This window comes from Telmatherina bonti (genome assembly GCF_933228915.1).
Source record: "Telmatherina bonti genome assembly, chromosome: 6".
Taxonomy (NCBI): Eukaryota; Metazoa; Chordata; class Actinopteri; order Atheriniformes; family Telmatherinidae; genus Telmatherina; species Telmatherina bonti.
The window spans coordinates 38902864-38927863 of NC_136624.1; the positions used below are offsets into that span (position 1 = coordinate 38902864).

Genomic DNA, 25000 nt, shown 5'->3' on the forward strand with positions numbered 1-25000 from the left:
TTCCCCCTTCATCCACTAGGGGCTGCAAAACAGAGCGAATCCCCATAGACTCCCATGTTAAAAAGACCAACTTCACAGCAGAAATAAACATGTTTACAGCAGAAATAAACATGTTTACAGCAGAAATAAACATGTTTACAGCCTGGTACAAAAACATTTTAGGTTTAATAGGTCAGGTTTACCTTCATGACAACCGTGGGGGGAGTGAATTTTTTTCTAACTCTCCTGTTTGTAAGTAATTTTGACGTAATTAGGGGCGTGTCCTTTTGATTGACAGGTACCAGATGCCCCGCTTTAAGAACAAGAAAGGTAGAACAACCGCGGCTTTTACCCGGTTAACATTGTGACTTAGCTTTAGCCCGCTTACCTCCGTTAGCTGCTTAGCTCTGGGTTAGCTCGGATAGCTTTTAAGTACAGGCAAGTCAGAGTGTGATCGATGTCAATCATCCACCATGATACTCACAGCCCCCCCTCTCAGCTCCACCTCTTTGCCCATTTTCGTATTTTCTGGGAGATGGTGAAAGTAGGAACCGCCCACCGAGCTTCAATTCAGCACTTCAGAAACCTACGGATGATGTTACGGAGGCTCCGCCCATCTTTTTATATCCAGTCTATGGTTGCAGCTTTGAGTACTAAATACTACAGCAAAACACAAAAAGCTGAACTTTCACGTAAACTTTGTATTTAAGAAGTCTGCGTCTACACTCATCCTGGTGGCAAACGGATGTGTTTACGTCACTGAAGCTGGCAGCGATGGCGTTGATGGCAGCGATGGCGTTGATGGCAGCGATGGCGTTGATGGCAGCGATGGCGTTGATGGCAGCGATGGCAGGCACACTCTGACCCAACAGGGTCTTCTTTCTCACTGCTCTGACATACAGCATTTGAATGGCTGATATCCTGGAAACTGGGACTAATTTGTCTAATTATGAATAATCTAATTATGTCTGTTGTTATGCACGTCGCAGCTGCTGCTGATTTCACACACAGGTAATCCACAAGGCCATTTGAGTACACACTGTGATCACTTTCCTTCGAGTAAACTCGCATTAAAAAAAAAATCAGATTCAGATAAAAATTTTAACTATTTGCAATGAATTGCGTTATTTAGACTGAAATAAAACCATGTTATTGATGTGCAGCAGCTGTTTCTTTGTCAAGCTGCAGTATCAATGTTAAGCTGGCTTTCTTTCAGTTCCTCATTCACAGATATGTTCCGAAGAAAACAACTTTTCTATGAAACAGCAGAACGCTACAGCATTGGGAAAGATACTGAAACATCCAGGTATCCAACAAAGAAACCTGTTTTTACTAAACCAAAGCTAAAAGACGAGCAAACAGAGTGATACTAACAGGTTATCCAGAAAAAAACAAATCACACTGAGATCCTCAGTTTGCTCTGTGAAGACAGTAACTGCGAACGCTTAAGCCGTAAGTGCTTCCCCAGTAAGAAGATTATATTTCATAGCTTTGATTCTTAGGTTGGTTTTCTAGAAAAACGATTAATGCAGATTTAAAAATCCACCTTGGATGATGTGAAGATCTGAAAACTGTGAGAAACCAAATCAAACTGGCTTTTTTTTTTTTAGTATTTCATCACATTATTCAGGATCAGCTTGCTGCCGCTGTGACCACAGGATCTACAAAGAGCATCCAGTTACACCGTGATACCTTTCAAACCACAATCAATACACAACAGTCATTGGTCAAAAGTCTTGCCATGACCTTGGTGCTCCAACTTTCTTACGCTGTCACTCAGCTTACAGGGATCAATGTCAAACTGTCTTCTTTGTGTCTTCTTCTCCACTGAGGTGCTCAGGGTTTATATGCCTGCTCCCAGCTGAACATGAGGACAGCGACGTGTTGGGATTTTCCAAGTTATTCCATTTCAATGCTTCTAAATTTCCCTGTTAATAACAACAATAATCCTCTCCATCCAAGATTGGCCAAAAACTTCATTCAGTCAAGTCTCTGAAAAGTGCCGTCAGCCTTTTACAGGAACATGTTAGAGGGTTCGAGGTCTCACACTGCAAAACTTTAAACACACCTCATGATTTCAACACTGTTAAACTAAACAGATCGCTTTAATGTGCTTCATCTTCCTCCTCGTTCCACTTCAAGCACAGCTAACACTAACTGGCAGACAAATCCAAGCAGCTCATCTATATTTAATGGGCTGCAGCCTATTTTAAGGGGGTGTCTGGCCCTCTAGTGGCATGACAGCCTCCGACCAGCCTGGCTGACATTTGTGAAGGATGACGAGACTGAATATGAGTGTGCAATGATAATATAACCGGTCAATATGACTGAGTGCTATGATTAAGTTGGATCGCTCCAACCATGTTAAATTAAAAGGAAACACGTGACGGACCACAGACGAGGGATGAAATCAGAATTTGTGCCTGTTTGGATTTGATCACATCAAAACGCATGACGGCTATAAAAGGAGGCACGAGTGCAGGCGTGCAGTCAGCCACAATCCAGCTTCTAAAAATACCCATGTGTGAAAAATCTGTTTATTTTCTACACTTGCATCTCCCTCCCAGAGCAGCAGAACACCCTGGGTGCACATATCCCCCTGGCTTGGCCTCGCATTTTAGCTTTGACCTACATTTAATTCTCTCCACGAGGACGATGTTGAGCATGACTTCCTGGACGACTTTGGCGACTCGGAGCAGAGGAGTCGTCCTTCGCGTTTCCGCCAGAGCTCGTTTGATGGTGCAGTTTGGCATTTTTCATGGCTTGCTTGATTTCAAAAGAGGCATTCAACTAGTTTCAGCAGATTTTCAATCACCTGCAACTCTTCTGAAAATGAAAGCTGAACATTTGCTTTCTGCACCAAATGAAGTGTTTTGTTCTGCAAAAATACTTTTTAGTCAAAACTCCCAAATGAAAGAAGAAATGAGCCAGTTTGAGTGGAGTTCAGGACTAAACTGTGCTGAAAGGCTGAAATAACAGAAGAAACTAATCACACGAGGTGAAGTTAATGTTGTGGAGATTTAGGACAACAGAAATCTTTGCATGTGTGCCTCTGATGGTCATCACTGTCCATCACTGACTCAGCAGTAATCAAACTGCAGATTTCTTCTAAACCGCTGAGTCATGCTGATGACATAACAGCCACAGTTAGAAATAAAACACCAATTGGGTTAATGGCCTTGAAATCTCCCTGTAGGGATATTTTTAGCAACACGTTGCAGGTTATCTTCCACAACAGCTGCATGAGTTTGTTCCTGAACTACAAACAGAACTTTTACAGGATTCTTCCACGTCTAACTGCGAGCAGCAACATGCAACACTTACATGATGTTTTTTAATTCGGAATTAAATCATTCTAGATTTACAGTATTCTCCTATGAGTTTACATGGAAATAATAATTCTGAATGGATCTTTACATGAAAGACGTTCTTACTAAATCCCGCTTTGGATCGGCAGGTTGGGAAAGGTTCTGATTGGACAGAGGGCGGACATGACATGTTGACTACCACACAGAAACTAAATTCACTTTCTGCTTCTTGTCTTTTTGTTTGGCGACCTTCAGCGGTTAAACGTAAATTCCTATGCAAAGTTCCAAAAACTGCAGCTGCCCCTTCATCCACAAGGGGCTCCAAAACAGAGCGAATCCCCATAGACTCCCATGTTAAAATACCAACTTCACAGTAGAAATAAACATGTTTACAGCTGAAATTAACATGTTTACAGCCGGAATAAACACGTTTACAGCAGAAATAAACATGTTTACAGCTGAAATAAACATGTTTACAGCTGAAATAAACATGTTTACAGCTGAAATAAACATGTTTACAGTAGAAATAAACATGTTTACAGCTGAAATTAACATGTTTACAGCCGGAATAAACAGGTTTACAGCAGAAATAAACATGTTTACAGCCTGGTACAAAAATCCATAATCGGTCAGGTTTACCTTCATGACAACTGTGGGGGGAGTGAATTTTTTTAATTTTCCGTTTAGAAGTAATTTCTTTTCAAAATTTGGGATATTTTGGGGCATATCCTTTAGATTGACAGGTATCCCATCTCCCGCTTCAATTCAGAAGAACGTAGAACTACCGCGATTAACAACGTGACTTAGCTTTAGCCCGCGTTAGCTGGTTAGCTCCTGTTATCTCCGGGTTAGCTCGGTTAGCTCTTAGCTACAGAAAGCTCGGAGTTCACTCAATGTCAATCATCCATCAAGTTGTTTATAGCCCCCCTCTCACCTCCACCTCTTTGCCCATTTTTGTATTTTGCGGCAGAGACGACAAAGGTGTTGCTGCAAAGATGGCGATGGTAGGAACCGCCCACCGAGCTTCAATTCAGCTCTTCAGAAACCTACGGGTGACGCCACGGAGGCTCCGTCCATCTTTTTCTATACAGTTTATGGTCGCAACATAGAAAACTACATAATAAAAACCAGTTTCACCATTATTTTGATTATAGTTTTGAAACAGCTACTACTTCACTTTTTCCAGCAGCTGAGAAGGAGAAGGAAGATAAACTATCGAAGGCGGGAGGCAAAATAACATGCAGAATATGAGCGTCATCAGGACGGGACAAGGTAACGAGCATGCTCAGAACGATTGGAATGAACTCAGAGCAGAATGAAGGTTTACATGACAGAGGTATTAATCAATTTGGATTTAAAATGCTAATAAACCAGACACTTACTTCAAATTAATTTTAATTCCAAATCAATGGTTGCATTAGGAATTAGGCGTTTACATGGTTATTTTTCATGAGTTTAAAGCAGAATTAACTTTTATTTGGGATTGAAAAGGAAATAAAACTCTAAAGTAAATGTGTCCAATGATCCTTGTGTCGTGTTTTGTTTCCTGCTACAAGACGGACGCCTGTAGACGGAGCAGAATTCACTTATGTGAGCCGTATCAGAGTTTGTTTTGTGAATTCACACCCCCACCCAAACAGACTGGCCTTTCTGAGCAAACAAAGTTCCAGCTGAACTACTTCCACACAACATCTTTTGATGAAGAAGGAGCTCGCATTTCACGCTTAGGCATCGTGTCCGTCGTGAGCCAGTCAGACTGTCCAGGTCCTGCATTTCCAGGATTTTGACTTCAAACTTTTACTTTCTTCAACACAGTGTTGATAAATAGCTGTTTTGTTTTTTTTTTTAAATAAAAGCATTTTAATATTTGTACATTGATTCAGAATTTATGTCCACATCACTAAAAAACGACTTTTCCCAGTCTGGACAGGTCGCCAGTCCATCGCAGGGTCAACGAAGAGACAAACAACCACCCAACCTCACTTGAAGGGAGGATTTAGTCATAAACTAACCCCCCCAGTGTGTTTGTTGACTGTGGAGGAAGCTGGAGAGAACCCACGTAGAGGTGTGTGTGTGTTTAGCTTCATGCTTCTCCTGAAACTCACTTCACATGTCGACCTTTATCTTCAATGAATTATAATACTTCCACCACCATGTTTACTTCTAGAATAAGGCCCTAACGGTCATGGCTGCCACTAAAACTCTGGGTCCCAGACCCGTGTGGTGGTACGGTGACGTCTATAATGTGCATTTCTGGATCCGGACCAGGAGGCTGCACGAAGTCGAAGCTAAATTTGGCTTTGTGCAGCGAGTCACATGCTCATAGTGGCTTATTCAGCAAACGTAAGAAGATATTATCGGAGGACGAGAGGAAACTAGCAAGAGATAAGACAAGAGTCAAGATAAGACCGTCTTGCTGGCTGCACAGATCTTCCAGGCCAGGTAGGATGCAAGATGGATAGGAGAGACGTCACTGAGAACATCAGCTCTGTGCATCTTAAACGTCAACATTTCTCACTGAGTCCAAAAGTTCTGCTTTCATAAAACATTTTTCTGTCGTCTTTTAGCTTATGTGCATGTGAGCTTAACAGAAGTACAAGCAGCATTTTTTTTACTCTGTTCATTTATTTGTTCTTCCTGCAGACCAGGCATGTGCAACGCACTCATTCTGATGGTGCATTTATGTGCATTGTCCAATGGGAAAGCTGCTTATTGCTGCGTAGTTGGAAGCAAACCAGTAGGATCCTTTACGGTTCTGCAGACTCAGACACACCTTGCTCTTGATTTGCCTTCATTCGTTAAGAAACTTTGGTTTTTAGTTTTTTCCATCAACAAATTATTTCTCTGATTTCCTCCTACACATCTGCACAAACTGGTTTCATGAGGATCAAACTGGTAGATCCATGAACACACTTTCTACTCCAAGCCGAGTTTCACATGAACTGCTGACAAACTTCTGCTGTTTCAGAATGAAAAATTACATCGTAATATTTTTATTAAATCAGTAATATTATTATTTCATGGTAATATTTGATTTAATAACTTTATGCATTCATGTGTTGACAAACGCGTTAATTTCACAGATTAACCTTTTTGCATCAACACATTCATTTTTACAGAAACTAATCAAATCCCACATTTATTAGATAAATATAGGCTTTTTTTTTTTTTTTTTTTAACCTGGTGACCGCCTGAAATGATGCTGGGACCGCTGTAGGGGTCAGGACCCTCAGTTTGGAGGGGTCGCTTTAGATTATCAATATGCAGAAGTGTAACAACTGTAAAAAGCAGCTCTAAGAGTCAGATCTTTATTCTTTTTATCACAATGTTTTTGCAGCAGATCTGAGAATCCCCACATGCCTGGAAGCCGAGCTGACCAAACTAGTTAGTCAGGCTCTAAAGAAAACACAAAACCCCTTGGAGGATGTAATCAAACTCGTTGTTTATTTCCTTAACCTACATAAGCTTAAAAAAAAGTGCAAAGCAACTGTAAAGTTTATTGAATATTTTGGTCAATTAGAAATAAGTAGTTTCCTCAAAGGTAAAGATATAAAATATTCTGCAGAATGAATGTTTCAGCTTGAGGTAGGCCTTCACAGCATGCCCACTCTGCACACATGTGTAAAGACATCACTATGACCTACATACTAATGCTTTTCAGAAGTCAGAAACTTGAGAGAAGGAACTTTTGTTAAGAGGAAAACAGTCTAATCCAGAGCTGAAAGCATCAACTCCAAACACAATCGAAAGCGCAGAGGAAAAAAAATGGCTGAAAAGGTTATTTATTATGTTTAGTTATCATGATCTAATACCAGAAGTGAAAAGTGGGGCATCATAAATGTGTTTGGCAATGATTCATTATCATAATTGTTCTATTAATAGAGCCAGCTATTCTTACACGGCTGCTGTTCAGGCATCCAGGTCATCCAGGACAGGGGGTCCGAGAAACGGTGCCTAATCAGTGGCTTCCGGTTGACATGGAGACAACAGCAACACACCCAAACCTCTGACAAGTGTCTTCCACTCACTTCTCTGCTTCTACGTACAAACACACAACAGCGAGGATGCAGAGCTGCGCTGTTGATGCAAGGTTAGAGATGAAGCTGTTATCCGCACAGCTTGATTAAAACTTTCATGAGCATGACCCAGTGGAAAGTAGAGGCACTCCCCTCCATCTCCACTATCTGCTCCCATCACTCCTTCAGTTCATCATCGCCTTTATTTCACCGTGCCGTTTGTTTGCTGCTTCACACGAGCAAATATAAAGAGAATTAACACCACAAAGTCCCCACCCAGCCCGAGCAGCTCTTTCTCCGATACGGTTTGGATTTGATGGCTTCCTGTGAAGTAAGTAGTTCATGCGTCAGATTAGGCTGGAAGACAACCGGGTTTTCACAAGCTGCCCCAAAAGACCCGACTCCGGTTCACCATTCCGATCAGCATGTATATATACATCACAGCTGCATTGTTGCGCTGGGCTGCGGAACCGATCTACAGACACCAAAATCCAGATTTTCTAATCAGTATTTCATATAATATCTACAAGTGTGCCATCGTAGGCACTTCCCAATTCGATGATTAAACGTTTATCGGGATTTTCATGCATCTTTTTCCCCCATTCAGGGTGTTTTTAACACCGTGGCAACATTTATTCTGCTCTACAATCCATTCAGTCATTCAAGCAGCCAAACAACTTCATGTTCACTATCTGTTATTTGTGCGGAACCATAAATAAACATATTTTTCCATTCTGTCTTCATGTTTTATCATGGAATCTGCAGGAAAAAGGAGTCAGGAACAACAAGCACCTCCAACCTGGGCTGGAACGGAGCTGCTGTCACATGTTTGTTACGATTAGATATTATTTAGACTGGAAACAACCTGAATATAGAGCAAGTCTCGTCTCTTCTTCAGACCCACCTATTTGCACTGGCATTTTACCCAGATTAAGTTTGATTGTTTTTATTTGTTTCATTGTTTTATATTTTATGGTTTTAAATTTTATTGTTTTCTTGTTTTAATATGTTAATGATGTTATGTGTAGCACTTTGTTCAGCAGTAGCTGTCAGAAAGTGCTCTTTATAAATAAAGTTGGCTTGGCTTCTCATGTCCATAAAAACTAAAATGTTTCCCAACACTAGTCTTTAAACCAAATGAGCAAATCTCACACTACCTGCAAGGCTAGCTCCAAAGCTAGCTGCGAGGCTAACTGCGAGGCTAGCTGTGAGGCTAGCTGCGAGGCTAACTGCGAGGATAGCTGCGAGGCTAGCTGTGAGACTAGCTGCGAGGCTAACTGCGAGGCTAACTGCGAGGATAGCTGCGAGGATAGCTGCGAGGCTAGCTGCGAGGATAGCTACGAGGCTAGCTGCGAGGCTAGCTGCGAGGGTAGCTGCGAGGCTAGCTGCGAGGGTAGCTGTGAAGCTAGCAACGAGGCTAGCTGTGAGGCTAGCTGCGAGGCTAGCTGCTAGCTTCCTGTTACCTGTGTTGTCTACAGTTTGCTGTTTGGACACCAGAGGCAGGGCGACTTAGCTCAATCCTGCCTCAGGTTGAAGCTGTGTTTAAATCATCACGTGTTACATCGAGGTGCATCCATTTAATAATGAATCGGCCCACCCTAATAACATCTAAAGGCGGCCATATTTTGAGCCAAAAAAGCCAGATATAACTGTATGTGACACTGATATAAACATATGCTAACCCACTTACATAAATCATAGTCATCTTTAGCACCACATGAGCAGCACCAGTTTGTTGATGATTGAAGGAAGACTGGGAATAATTGATACAAAATTGATACAAAAAGAAGAAGAGAGCTGCAGAGGTTAGCCAAGTTCACTTTCCTATAATTCAACATCCAGCACCCCAACAAACCAGCGCGACAGCAACACCAAGTCCTTCTGGTCCAGAGCGCTGCTGGTGCAGTGAGTGGAACTACAGAGACCACCCAGACCATCTACAATGCTGTGTTTAGACCATGTTTAGACCTCCAGAACCACTGCAGAGGTTCATCAGCTAAGCTGATGTGAAGTTGAAACAGCAGAAGAAGAACGTGGATCCGTGTTTGGTTTGTTTTACAGCTGTTTAAAGTTTTACGTTGCCAGCAGAATCAGTAAACGCTGCACACAAAGCGATTATTAGCTGAAATTTTAAAGCCACATTGTTTCATATTTTCATTAGTTTAAACATTGGTTTACAGATTCCTGGTGGATTGCTGATTATTGCAGGCAGTGGAGCGAACAGTGCTCACAAATAGTATTTACGCACTCGAACAAAACATTTACACGCAAAACCTCAGAAATATGTCTTTTTTTTTTTTTAATGAAAAATTCCACGTTTTCCTTGTTTTCCCTGCATTCTCAGTGTTTTCCGAGCAGGACGCGTCTAATTGTGGTGAATGTATAAAATTTCAACAACTCAATGGGAAAACATCTTTTTCTTATTGATATGATTATTTTGGCTCCAGAGGGCTTCGTGAAGCGTTTCCTGGGCAGGAAAAGGGGGTCGGAGACACCGGCGGGCTTCAGGCTGGGACTTGAACCAACGCCAGCTGCTTGGAGGAGCTCTGGTCTCTGTAGCCTTCATCAGCTCAACAAGTTCAGCTTTTTCCCATAAACACTTTTTAAATCATAGTTTTTATTTCAAATACGCGTCTCTCGTAGTTGTATCGAGGACATGGACGGATGTTTTTCCCACAGAGCTTCTTCAGGACCGCCTACAACTGCCGCTGGTGAGTCTGCTTTTCTGTCAACATTGCTCCTTGTTTGGAACACTTCCACAAAAATGGAAGCAGTTTTTTTAATTTCTTCTCGGTTCCCTCCAGCTTTTCTACATCTCCTGACAACTTTGGTGTTTCTGGTGGTCTTCTAGCGGTCGCTGACCCGCCCCCCCCGCCAGTTAAGGTAACGTGACGTGGACAAAAATACGTTTGATTCCCGTCTTTGTTTCTTCATGTGGATCAGACACCGTGAAAAACTCTGAACACGATGAGAAGTAGCTTGTACCCTCATATCAGAGAATTCCACTAAATGCTGTGTTTTTACAACCAGTTCCATGTCTAACGTCAAATTCCACGATTCTTTTGCGTCTTCCAGATCGCAGAGATCATACTGGTGATGAAAACGGCTCAAACTGCTGCTGGTTTTTCTGAAGAAACCATCTCCAGAAATGAATCAGACAGGAGGAGAAGGGTGGAAGATGGTCGGTTTGGTCGGTTTTTGGGACCATTGCGAACGTGTAGCCAGACGGGAAAAACAGTGTCAGTCCACCAGAAAGCGTGGCGGCAGCGTTGAGCAGTATAACTGATCTGATACGCGTAAAAGGAACATAGAAGCAGCTATGACATATTTAACGACGCCCCAGACCACCGCCAACCACCTCCTTTAAGTGAGTGATGACGCTCTCCTCCATCATCAGCACGTTTATTGATGTCTAAAACTGACATAAGCTAGCGGGGGAACTCCGAACTCTGCCCTCTCCTCTGGTGGACGCATTAGCAAGCCGCCGTGCCAACATGAGCAACACGACAGAATGAATGCAGACGTCTAAAACAGTTTTAGCGAGATGACCAGAGACCAGAGCTCCTCCAAGCAGCTGGCGGTGGTTCAAGTCCCAGCCTGAAGCGTAAACTGAACCCCACAAGACCTTCCCACCATTCACGGGTGAGACGGGAGACCGCTGATGCCTAAAACACAATACGTTAGGTCTGGGCGATTAATCGGATTTTAATCTCAGTACGATCTGAGTTTTCAGTGATCATAAAAATAAAAGGGTGTGATTATTTTCCTCTCTGCAGTTTCCTCTCCTGCTGTCTTCAGCTGCTAATCGAGCGTCTCTGGCGTTGCAGCGCTGTGCTGTAAACTCCTCCCACAGCCGCTTTGCTTTCATTCAGACACTGTTGCCAACTTGGAGACTTTCTCACTAAATCTGGAGACTTTTTTTTGTTAAAAGCGACAAATCTAGCAACTTTTACTGGAGTTATTAGAGACTTTTCTGGTGTTTTGGCGACTGACTTGAAGGCACATATTGTTCTGCAGTTACTGTAAGGAAGGAGCAGCGGGAGCCTCTCCCGTCCTAAAGCACTCCCAGGCGGCCAGTCTCAGTCGGCTCCGGCTGCAGGTCAATGTAGAATAACTGCAGTAGGTTGTAGAAGTTCACCTAAACATAGTTTATACCATTGTCAGTGACAACTGGCTGCTTTATTTTCCTATACATAGTTCGGCCAGTTAAACACGGTAATATCCCTCCTTTACGGGTCGTTACCATAGCAACGTGTTAACCAGCTGGTTCAGATCAGCCGTCTTTTAACAGGTGAATGAGAGAAACGCGCTGCAGCCTGACAGCGGTTGTTTGGCATAAAACGTACATCCAGGCCAACGTAAAATAGTTCCTATATAAGTGGTAAAAGTGGATTAAACAAGTCGAAGACAGTTATAATGCCCGACACGGAGTCTACAACACCACGATGCGCAGCGTTGTTTAAAAATACTGAATAACTGTTAAATAATCGAGATCTCAATTTCAGTCAAAATAATCCTAATTATAATTTTTGTCATAATCAAGCAGCCCTACAGTTCATGTGAATGTATTTGCAACAGGATGTATAAAACATGCAACACTGTGTTGCATTCGCTTCCACCTTGATGAGTCGCTCATTTAAACATGTCAAATGCAATTTAACATGAAGAGCATGGCAGGATGGAGTTTAATAACCTCAGACAGACTGAAGAAAGCAATGTTCTGGACACAAAACTAGCCCATATTAACTGGAAGTATCTACTCAGAGCACTGAACACACTGAATGGAGATTAAACGTGACAATAAGAGCAGAAGAGATTGCTGCAATAGCAGCAATTATGCTTTTAACAGAATCATCTCATTAAACACAAATTCTGGCTCCGTGTCGGACAGTCAGAGCTGACAAGACACTGACGCAGACAATCATACATGTAATCTGGGATATATCCTGAACTGGAGCATCTGCCTCGTTCTAATAATTGGCCACTTTAGGAGCAGAGTATCTCGCTGGTGGAAGCAACATGGATTATGTGTCTGCCGGAAAATCTGGACACAGTCTTGGATTCAAATATTCTGCAGAAGCTTTAACAGAAACCTTCCTCTAAATATCCACAATAAACATGCTCTCAAGTCAAGCTCGCCAGGCAGTCCACATTCAGAGACGAGACGCGTCCTCGTGGAGGATGCTCAAGCGGCACGCGCTGCAGAAACACGGGGAAGGAGAGCAGACTGCCGTCATATTCCAAACACCAAAACAGATCCATCCACCATCTTGGCCAGAGGAAGACTGCCAGTCCTTTTTTGGTGAAAGACATGCGCACACACACGCACACACACACACACAACGCAGGAGGGGTGATGAGTGACTGGGGTTTGTCAGCTCGGCAGGGGGATGGAGCCATCTGTCCCAGTAAAGGGTTAATCCAACCAAAAGCACAGGCCGCAGATTCCAGCATTTTCTGCTTCCATTCCACCAACTTCATTTTTATTCCTTCGGTTTTTTTTCATTTTCATTTTTTACAGTTTTGAGCTTAAAAAGTGTGACAACCCCGCGGCAGCTCCTCCACCTCACCTGATCCTTCAAACCCAGATCTCTTCTCGTGGTGGTGGGTTCAAATGCAAAGCTAAAGGGGGCCGTTGTTGTCGCGGCTCTTCATTGATCGCTATGGACGCCTTTCCTCTCAGTGCTCTGTGTCAGAGGGAGGTTGTTCTGGCTGCCTGAAAGGGGCACACACACATGTACAAACCACACCACAATGACATCAAAATAGGCCTTTCTTCGGACCTGTGACAGGATCCAGATTTCTGCTTTTCAGAAACGAGTTTTTTACTGAAAGATGCAGAAGAGACGGAAGCGCCATTGGGAAAAAAAAACCCAAACAGCAACAAGAAGAACAGACACAAATAAAAACCTCAAGGGCCAAAAGTGCAGTGTGAAGCTAAATCAGCCAGAAACCTGTCTGGAAATGCCCCCCCCCCCCCCCCCCAACACACACACACACACACTCACAGCTGGCCTTTGTCTTGCTGTTCCAGTGAAAAGGAAAAAAGGCACCGTGGGCTAAATGCTACCTACAGCTACATTGAAATGGAAAAGAAAAGCTTTAAAATGATCCATTTAGAGGGAGGGAAGGGAGTGGGGATGGAAGGACAGACTGGGAGGGGCTGGAAAAGAGAGGAGGGGTGAGGGGGGGGGGGGGGTCATCTAGACATGAGAAAGACTGAAAAAGGGAGAAACAGAAGAGAGAGAGAGAGAGAGAAAAAGGTGAGAAAGAAGGATGAAGGAGAAGCACAAGCTAACCTTAGCATCCCAGAAGGTCCAGACAGACAGACGGACGGACGGGCAGCAGTTTGCTGCTGGAGGTAATGGCTTCCAACGTGATCACACATGTCAACAGATCACACATTCACCATCACACATCAAGAAACAGGCAGACTGTGCACGCATGCACGGGAAGTCGTGCACAGGCATGTAGCGCTCACACACACAAACACACATCCACAATCCAACCTGAGACAGACAGACACAGACGTGCACAGCTTCCGTTTGACCACAACACATCAGCCTCCATTACTGCCAGCGATGTGGCTCCGTCTCCGTCGTTCTGCTGCTGATACCTTCCGCCTGCTGCATCCTCCCTGCTGCCTCTCCATCACAACCCCTTAAATCACAGCAGTGCCCCTCTGCAAATCAAACACTAAACAAAATACCTCAAATCAGAAAGCTTGTGGGGGGGGGGGGGGGGTGCTCCCTCCCCTCCGGTCCACAGAACCCCACCACGTCGACAGGAGACGGACGGAGAAGACACAAATCCAGTCAGGTGCAGATGAGAGGAAGAAAAAGAAGTCCAGGTTTATAGATCCTCGTTTTTCCGCCTTCCTCCTCCTGTGTGTGTGTGTGTGTGTGTGTGTGTGTCCTCCGTCCAGCTTTGGCTTGATGATGCTAAGCTAACTGGAGCTAAGCTAAGCAGCATCCACACACAGCTTTACAAAGCGCTCCGTCTCATACCCACACACACACCAATGCAAGGCTTCTGTCTCTCTCACTGACTGAGCCCCGCTGTTTTCCGTCTCGCAGGCACCCACATGCACCCGCCCACCTCCCCCTTACCCTCTCCCAGCTCTCCCCCCTTCTCTTAGTCCTTCACCCCTATTCTATCTTACTCCCACAGAGCCATTAGCTCCTAAAAGCCCCTCTGTCTCTTTTCTCTTCTAGAAACATTGATGCTGTTGCACACACAAACTCTTACACATGTTCAGGCTGCGAAACAAGCCGTGTAAAGAGGAACAAACTTTACTGCCTCACTAAGGCTTTGAGAAAAGACGGGGACTAGAGCGAGGAGAGAGCTGCATAAATTTACATGTCAAATAACAAAACGAGCTGGAAAGTTAAGCGAAATTCCTGCAAGCGGTTTTTACAGGTGTCACAGCGCCTGCAGAGGAAGGGTTGATCATACCAAGTAGTCGGGTCAACTCTGAAGTCATCCTGTAAGAAGAAGATCCTGCAGGCAAGGAAACATCCATCTAAAGCAAGGATGCAGCTCATTAGCTATGCTGTGCGGTCAGAGGAGGGGGTGGGACACACAACAGGGTCAAAGGCTGCGTGAGACGATCAGAGATCACAGCGTGCATACACCACCAGCACCATCGTTTAGTCTGTGTGTTTGCATGTTTTCTCAGTGCTTCAGAGTTCGCTTTGCATGAAGAAACAAAGCTGAAATCTGCAGGATGGAAACGGTTAAAACACACAAACACTGCCAAAAAGCACGGAGGTGAGAGATGTTCTATCAAAGCCAAACAAGGGGAAGAATATTTACGGTCATGGTGTAATCCAGCAGCAGGTCATTCAACGTGCTTGATGAAAAACATTCATTGTTGTTTTTCAGAAAAACAACTTTTCATAGATTTCTGCCAGATTCCCAGCAGGCCAATCATTTTACATGGATGTTATTCTAGTAACTTTGTCTGCTGCACATCGTCAGCTTGTCTGCAGAGTCAAAAGATTTATTTTCTTACAAAACATGCAGAATGGCACAAGTTGAGTATCTGGGGCATAAAAAGCAAAAGGACTCCAGCAGTGGTTCAGTTTTAACAGCATCTAAATGCTGCACCTGCTGCACCTGTAGCACGCCGGCTCCAACTGACGTAGTCGAGTTTCACAGCCACGATAAGAGCAAACAGTCACATTTGGTTTTTACTCTGAACATGCAAACATTTATGAAAATGTTGTTTCCTGAAAGGAAAAAAGAGATGTTTTCTTGAATCTGCATGTAATAAAGATAAATCAGACTTTGTTAAATAAGAATGGAACAAAAGAAATGATCTTTTAAATGAACTCTTGCTGGTTAAAACCCTAAAAAAAGCCTTTTTCTTTAGGGCTTTAGGGACAATCAGGATGAATGAACCTGTGTTGCACATCTGTTTCTGTATAGTCCGACTCGCACTGGAAGGCATGAGCACCGTGTAAAATAAAGACATGGAGCCACTGGACAGATGTCACTGGTTTGGAAACAAACATTTTGAAGCTCCTAGTTTAATACACATGGAGCAGTGGAAACTACACACTGATTAAACAATCCAACCCTGCTTTATCAAACATTTCATTGGTTAAATTTACACGAGTTTCAATTGTTTTTTTATTTCCGAATAAAAGTTAAATCTGCTTTAGAAAGATGTAAACATGTAGTTCCGAATGAAAATGCCAAACTGAACTTCATCCCGAAGTGCCATATTCAATCCAAACTGATTAATTCCTCTCTGCCAAATCTGCCAAAGTTCCGTAGGACGGCTTTATGGAATAAATCATAACCAAAACATTTCCATATTTTCCAGTTTTTTAATGTAGATTTTGGAGATTTTATATGTTAAATATGAAGACAGAGCCAACAGCCTTTCATATGAACTCGCAGCTACTTTCAGGCTGTGTTCATGCAGGACAGATGATACTACTTACATGGAATAAGGGCTTACAAAACAATACAACTTTGAGACAATAAAAGAGATAATAATAGAGCCAAACTAGCACATACCTGCTAAATGAAACGCACCACCAACAATGCTGTCATCGTTGCAACGCTCCTCGCTGCATGTATGCAGGCACACACTGACAACATGCTCAGCCCTCTCTGTTTGCTGAGTAAGAATTACTAAAAGCAAACAGCAGCAGCTCAACAGGAACGTCTATTTTCCACCGATACGACAACCAAGCCAGACTTGTTGGAAACAAACATAATTTGTAAGACAAACTCATCTGAAAGCATCACAGAAGGCGAAGAGTCAGAGCCAAGCTAACCGCTAACTACTTCCATTTCATTTCCAGCCTTCATGCCAGGCTTACTGTCCCCTGGTACTAAAACTTCATGAAATAATACAAATATAGTGTTAAAATCAGCCAAGATGACAGTTTTCCTTTAAATGAGAATTATGCAAACGTACAATCTGACATGTCAGAGAAGGAATAATAAAGCTGTAACACAGTTTCTTCCTGATTTCGCTGCAGTAGTTGTGCTGACAGGAGCAGAAACTCCGGAGTGTGAAGCAGAAAAGTTTTATCAGATCTGCCGGTGCGGCGGAGTTTCACTCCAGGTACATAAACTCAACTCAGAACCAGTTGAACAGGAACAGACATGCAAAAGCAGCAACCTTATGATCACATCCTACTCCGACTCGACAAGGTCAAAACAGTCTAAATCTTCTCTTCAGCATTTTTCACGTCTCAGTCGGCCAACTTTCTTCTGCTTTAGCATAGCACAGCCGTTCTGACGTGACGCCCCCGTTAGCTCCAGGTACCATCCGTGTGTTTACATGGGAGTTTTAATTCCGCTTTAATTCCGAATAAAAGTTTTACACCGATGAAAAACAACCGTGTAAACACTAAATTCCTAATGGTAATTTTTATTCGGAATGAAACTTAATTCAGATGTAAGCAGCTGGTTTATTCGCATTTTAATTCCGAACTATTTAATTCCTCTGTCATGTAAACCTTCATTCTTCTCTAAGTTAACTCCGGTCGTTCTGAGCATGCTCGTTACCTTGTCCTGTCCCGATGACGCGCGTTGTTTTGTCTCCCGTGTTCGCTGGTCTATCTTTCTTCTCCTTCTCAGTTGCTGTAAAAAGTGAAGTAGTATGCTGGTGTTGAGCTGCTACTTCACATTTATAATAAAAATAGCAGGAAACTGGAACTTATGTAGTTTTTACAAGTTACGACTGAAAAGACGAGAAGCAGGGAGCCCAGTTTGTTTATTTCCGGTATACATCATACGTCACGTGCACCCTCTGTCCAATCAGAACCCTTCCGAACCCGCCGCTCTGAAGAGGAATTAAGTGAGGACGTGTTTCATGTAAACCTTCGGAATTGTTATTTTTATGTAAACTCGTAAGAGAATAAGTTAATTCCGAATGAAAAAACACCATGTAACCGTAGCCAATGTGGGTGCAATCTGTAACCTCAACGAACCAGCACTACAATGGCAGCTTTGTTTACACTCCACATACACAGAAACAAGCTCAACAAGTAGTGCAGCGAAGCCTGAAGGAACCACAATTCATGCATGTATATATTCAGATATTAGCTTGACTAGCTAAACTCAGTACTGATTTTTTAGTTTTTCACCCTTTTTTTTTTGCATCTTTTTATTCCCTCCCTCACTCCTTTTCCTCTCTGCCCATCCCCCGTTCTGCCCCCCCATCCTCCCACATCCAAACTCCACCCCACCCCCATCACGATCCCCTCGGCTTCAGCCCCCACCTCCCTCCAAGCCGTCCTCTTAGCCTATATACAGGTCGTCCAATCGTCTGTGCTGCTAGCCCACGCGCACATGAATACAGGCTTGTGAAAAACCCCGCTCATATGCGACGTGATCACCGAGCCATTAGTGTACAATGCTGCTACTTGCCTCGATGCAGGAGAGCCCAGAGCCCCCTTTTCAAGGCTTGGTGACACTGAACGGTGAGCTTTTAAAGCAGGCACAAACCAGACAGAGCAATCCTTCCCACTTCTGCTCCGATCGCTGACAACTGGCAGGAAAAATGAGAGAGGAAGACAAAGACTGAAACTGAGGGAGAGAGGGAGCAGCAGAGGCAGTGGTGTCATGTCATGAATTTGGGTGGGGGGGGGGTCAGGAAGGAAAGCAGAGTAGAGTGAATGGAGGGGTGGTGGGCAGAATGGAAGAATGGGAATGCTGAATGTGCAGATGGGGTGACCACAAGGAAAGCTCACAAATGCCTCAGTATGTGGGGGAGGGAGGGAGCGCTGGGTTCAAATTTGATCAGGGTTATAAGAACAGCTGACTTTCTGGGCATGGGAGGGGGGAACGGCTCTGGATGCTCATACTTCTTATGACACAGGAGGAAACTACCTGAGGATGGACGGAGCGAGCGGCACAACTGTGCCACTACGTTGCATCTTTAGCTATAGTCCAGAAAAGCCGTCTTCGTATCCACAGTGAAGAAAAGGAAAAGACGTGCGAGTGCAACGAAAACAAGCCTTACGGAGGAAGAATGAGTAAAAAGTTGATTGTGGTTGTACAGTAAACACACCCTACACGTTGCGTTTTGTTTGTTCCTATCAAGCCGAGTGCAGAGTTGAAGCTCTAACCTCTACAGGACACACAAATCGTCATGCTAGCATGGCGCAAACACTGTCAGCCAGTCCGCATACCTGTTACCACCTGTTGTCACAAACCTGCTTGGCTCCACGGGGCGACAGAACCTGATGTGAGTAGGACTCATCTAAAGCAGGGGTGTCAAACTCCCCACAGGTTTTTGTTGTTCCCCTCCATTTTTTTTTTTTTTTATAGAATTGTTTATTGTTTGTAAACTGTTTAAAAAGCAATGAACATTTATTTTACTGTATTATTTATGTCCCTTTTAATAGTTTTATTTTGTTGTGTGGGTTTGGCTGATTATGTTCGGAACTTTGTTTCAACTGTGGTTGTTTTAAACAGCTTTATAAATAAAGTTGAGTTGAAGTTTTGGATGTTTTCCCGCCATCGTGTGACGCCCTGCTGAACTTTGTTACACAACACCAGTTTAACAAAATTACATTTCATAAGAAACCAAAATACGAAGAACAGACTACAGAGAAAGTCGCCGTCGCCGTTGCACGTCGCCATCGCACACCACCATTGCACGCCGCCGTCGCCGTTGCATGCCTGCCGGCGGTGAAGAATGGGCTGAAAAAAAACACTGAGCCTCCAACAAGGAGCATGTGAAAGAATATCCTGCAGTGTGTCACATGCCGTCAAAAAAAGGCTTAGTTTCGCTAAATGTTCCACCCGTCATCAAACAATCCATTTTCAATATTTATGTGTCTTCTGATCACAAATGAATATTTACTGTCTGGCTTCTGAAAATCCACTATTTGGGCAACTTTCTGCCATGTCGCTGAGATGCAGCGTCTGAACCGAACCTATATCCTCCTGATATTTATCATCTGATGGGAGTCTCATGCGTCTCATGCGTCCAGGGTTTTAATTTCTAAAAGTCCAACATTTCTAACGTTATATTGGGAAATCCGGTTTGATACGGTATGTATGACACAATCCTGATGCTACACCTACGGACCGATACAGCCTGACAACAAAAACTTTAATCCTTTAAGGCCCCACCCACGACAAAATGCTAAAAGAAAAGTCTTTTTTTTAATATGAGGTCTTCATTTGGCCCTTTAACAACATTTGTGGAAAAAAAAGAAAATACATTTTTTGCATCATGGTTCTTTTTAAAAGACATCTTTTAAGACATCTTTTAATCAAGCGGCAACCTCCGGCGGTTAAAAGTGAAGCCTCTGCAGAAGTGCATAAAACTGCAGTTCCCCGTTCATCCACTAGGGGCTGCAAAACAGAGCAAATCCCCATAGACTCCCATGTTAAAAAGACCAACTTCACAGCAGAAATAAACACGTTTACAGCCTGGTACAAAAATCCATTTTCGGTTTATAGGTCAGGTTTACCTTCATGACAACTGTGGGGGGAGTGAATTTTTTTTTCTAACTCGCCCGTTTAAAAGTAATTTAATCTCGAAGTTTGGCATATTTAGGGGCGTGTCCTTTTGATTGTCAGGTACCCGATCTCCGGCTTCAAGTGAGAAGAATGTAGAACAACTGCGGTTTTTAGCCGGTTAACAACTTGGCTTTAGCCTGCTTCCCTCGGTTAGCTCGGTTAGCTCTTAGCTACAGGAAGCTCAGAGTTCGCTCAATGTCAATCATCTGCCATGACGCTCACAGCCCCCCTCTCAGCTCCACCTCTTTGCCCATATTTGTATTTTCCGGGTGAGATGACGCGCATGACGCTGCCAACATAGCGACGGTAGGAACCGCCCACCGAGCTTCAATTCAGCTCTTCAGAAACCTATGGGTGACGTCACGGAGGCTCCGTCCATCTTTTTATATACAGCCTATGGTTTTAATCTTGCTTTTACTTTGTTTTGATGTTTTTGTTTTTTTTTTACCTAATGTTTTATGTTGTTTTAAAGTTTTTGTGTTTTGTTGAGAATTGTTTTGTGGGTTTTATCTTGAAAGCTGCTATATAAATAAACATTTACATACTTACTTATCTATTAGGAGGCAGAAGACTAGTATCAGATCGTGTTTAACAGGATTTTGCTAATTGTCTCACAAACGTGTTCATTCCTTTTCTATTCAGAAGGAGTTCCCAAGTTCCATCCTGGAGATCTACAATCCTGCAACTTTAAGATGCGACCCTTCGCCAACACGAGATGCCTTCCATTAATCCTTGTTTCCAACAACAGGCGGGGCGCAGGGAGGTGCCGTGCGGTGCAGGCTGGGTCAGGAGGCATTTTATTTGTGTTCTCACAAGAGAAAACTGGAAGAGTACCGTTAAGTCCAACTCAACCCATTCTTTTGGGATTCTTCCATTCTTACTAATCTTATCCAAAAGGGTGAAGCTTGACATAATTCAGTCTTTTGATCGGTTGAAAAAAAATGTCACTTTGTGTACAACCTGGCATAAAAACAAGTAGGACTGCCTCCTTGTTTGAAGCAAAATTTTCTTTTTGCTGATTAAATCTCAGTTTAAAATGGCGTTATGAAACACTGTTGCATTGACGTCCGAGGAGATCCTGTTGGATGGCCGCTGTGCTGAGTCGTGTCTGGTTTAAGGAAGACGTCTCGCTGCGATGGCGTTATGCTGTTATATAGCTGAGGCATCTATTGCGATCCAGCTGCAACATTACAGTAAAGCATCCCGTCTCATTTGGTGGAAACAAGGCGGTAGATTCTACCTTTGGGTCCATTTTCTTCTGGATCCTTGGTGGCGTTTATTATTGGTGAATTTGAGCACCAGCACTCATTTCTCCTGACATTAAACAATAATAATAAAAAAAGGAATAAACTTACTGAAAGCACTTTGGATCATTTCCATTATGCATTACCTCCTCATTCATACCTGGTGATGTTAAGTCACATGTGTAACCATAGCGACCAGGGGAAGACTCTGACGGCCACCGAACATTCACCCACATTCGCACAACAACGCTGCAAGGAAGGATGGAAGGGTGTCCTTCCCAATGAATACAACAGATTGGCAAGAGCAGCGGGATTTGTACTGCTAACCTTCCAGTTACTGGACGACCCACGCTACCGCCTGAACCACTGAGCCCAGCTGGTCAATGAAGAGGCAGATTATCGTACAATGGATCAGTCAGTCATGGCCTGAGTAACAACTTTATGTCTTAAAAAGAGAAACAACTAGTTTATTATGCAGATGGATCTCTTTGCATTGATGTATTCATCTGCCCTGATTATGTGATTTATACGTTTATAGTGTTGGGAAGTAAGGCTGCAACGATTTGTCGTCAATGAAAATTCAGACGCGTCGTGTTATAAACGTCATAATGGCTTTGCTAATAAAACGCTGCGCCAGGCAACTTAACGCCATTTACGGCTTTACAGACAGTAGAAAAACTCTAAACACCAAGCAAATGACGCAAAGCACCACAGGAAGTGCTGGGGGCAGTATTGTCATTTTGTGCAGCGTCTTTGTTTAAACAACAAAGAAGAAACTGATGGCAGAGCAATCTATTTCCAAAGTGTCAAACAGGTGAAACGTGTCGTCTGCCACGCAGAGTTGGCGTACCACGGCAGCATGACAGTCATGCATGAGCATCTGAAAGGAAAGCACCCCGGATCATGGTTTCCAGCGTTAAAATGGAAAGTTAGCATTAGCAAGTAGCAATGTGCTGTTGTTACCTTCACCAAAGAGATTCTGTTTATCCCGCCGTTTATCTGTTTGTGTTCAAGATAACTCAAAAGATTATGGATAGATTTTCATGAAATGTTCAGGAGTTGTTGGAAATCTGAAAAGGAAGAAGTGATTCAATTTTGGTGGTGATCCGGACCACCGTTTGGATTCAGGAATGTTTTTAAAGGATTCTGGCCCATGTTTACCTACAAAACAATCTTTTTAAGATGTAAATCATTTCAATGCAATTCTATCAGAATTAAGATGCTTATATATATATATATATATATATATATATATATATATATATATATATATATATATATATATATATATATATATATATATTTTTTTTTTTTTTTTTTGTTTTCCTTTGGAGGTAAATTCTGTCCAGCTTGGATATGACACTATAGCTAAGTTTGAATGTCTCAAAATAAATGAGTAAGCTGTTAAGCTTGAATTTAATATTCAACTGGTTGAGGAGTTGTTATTTTAACTTATTAAAGGACATTATGTTGGGACTGACTGGGAATCAGGGGGACATTCATATGATGCAGATGAAGAGAGTGGGGTAAAACATACTGGAACCTGTAAAAAGAACTGCATCAACTGGAAGCACAGATGGTGGGCGGGACAGAAATAATCGTGACTGATCGACTAATCGAATAAATTATTTACAGATTAGTCGACTATTAAAATAATCTTAGTTGCAGCCCTGTCGGGGAGTTATAGCATCGTAACCATACCATGATGTTGCTGCCACAGACTGACAGACAAACTGACATTAATGCACAACACAAAAAGTTCCAAAAGGTTGGTTGAGCTGCGCACGACTCGCTTCTCCACCTGTTTCTCCACCTGCTTTAATACAACCTGAACATGGATGCAGAAGCAGCCTCCAAACATCTTCAGACATACGGCACCAACTGAAAGCTGGTCAAGAGGAAAAGAATGCTCTAACTTCTGCTTTCCAGATGCCATCGTGCAACACAAAGAGCAAACAATGCTGCAGCAGCGGATTGTAAATCCTGCTTGGAGATGCACCTCCTTTACAAGTGCGTGACAACGAGAACTTTACAACCCAATAAAACAAGTGGCCGAGAGGACGCCGTCACGCTTTGTTTACTTCAAGCAACAGCAGGATTTTTACTGGTGTGCCTGAGACCACTTAGTAATTAAAAAGGGCATTATGGACAGACCCCCACCCACCACCAGTGTCTGGCTGACATATGGCAGCGGACATAATGCAGATAAAGTCCCTTAAACAGGCCTCCTGAACACAGATAGTAATTTATGTGAGAGGGCCAGGAATAAACTCATTGAAGAGCCAGTGGAGGAGAACTGCAGTGTTTATGGAAGGGAGAGCACCAGACACATAAAATAATCTGTTATTTCTGTTGTATGCAGAGCAAAAATGCAGATTGTGCAGTAATTAATAAATGCTGTGAGTTCAATGCTTGTCTGAAAACACCACCATGGTGAATAGAAGCAGTGATGACCATCAAACACACACATTCCTGGAATTCTGTGCTTTTCTTCCATGGTGCTTCTTTCCCTCTCCATCTTCATACCCGCAGTGTGCTGTGACTGGAGCCATTGGGGAATTTCAATCCCAGTACCATGATGATGACAAATACGGCTTCTGCTGGTCCGAGTGGTGGATTTCAGTGTTGCATGTAAATCACATAAACAGGCATCAGGCGGCATTGTCCATCAATCTGTCTGTTGAGGCCTGTTTTCTGTCCCGCCACAGTGGGAGCCGCACACTTCATCACTACACAGCTCCTCCCGTGTGAAAGCAACGCTCCCACATCCAGAGCACAAACGTCGTCTTGGAGGCTTTTATTCAGAGCAGAGAAGAATAAAACTTCAAACAAGCACTTCAGCTTTGGAGAAGCAGTGTGTGGTTTCAGAAAACAGACGCGCCTTTACATCTCTACGATATCATCAGTGAGGCAGGAAAAAGAAGAAAAAGCAACCCATCTCCCCCTATTCCTGGATTACTCATCCAGCTCTGGTCAGAGGAAGAGGACAAGTGGTTAAATCTGTTGGACACTATCTTTCTCAGTGAAGCGTCACAACGCTGCTATCCCAACCTATCAAACGGTAGCAGCGTAGCGAGCACTCTGCTGGTTGGATTGCTGCAGCAGGCTTCACTTTAAAATCAACTTACCGCCTCTGAGTTTGGGGGACAGGAGTAAAAGTTTGCTTTCGGGAGGAGGAAGTATGAGACGTGATGAAACCATAAAGCCTGGAGGATGTGCAGTAATCTGCCTCGGTAAGAGCACGGCTAAAGACAAACACAGCTACGCTGAGATTAAACTGAGACAATCAGCTGTAATTAGATGCAGTGCAAAGTGTCTGTGAGGCAACTACACTTAATCATCACACGGGTCTAAAACTGATCATGCCCACAACTGAGAGAATGACTCAAAAAGGTGTTTTTAGCTTTGATGCGGCTGCATTAATGACGGTCCTCAGAGCTCCAGCAGCGTGCAG

At 43.2% G+C, this 25000-nt stretch overlaps 1 protein-coding gene across 1 annotated transcript in view; it reads right to left on the reverse strand.

The window, feature by feature from the left end:
* The window catches only part of magi1b (membrane associated guanylate kinase, WW and PDZ domain containing 1b), a 148181-nt gene that overhangs the window by 53767 nt on the left and 69414 nt on the right, over positions 1–25000 (reverse strand). The window lies entirely within an intron of this gene.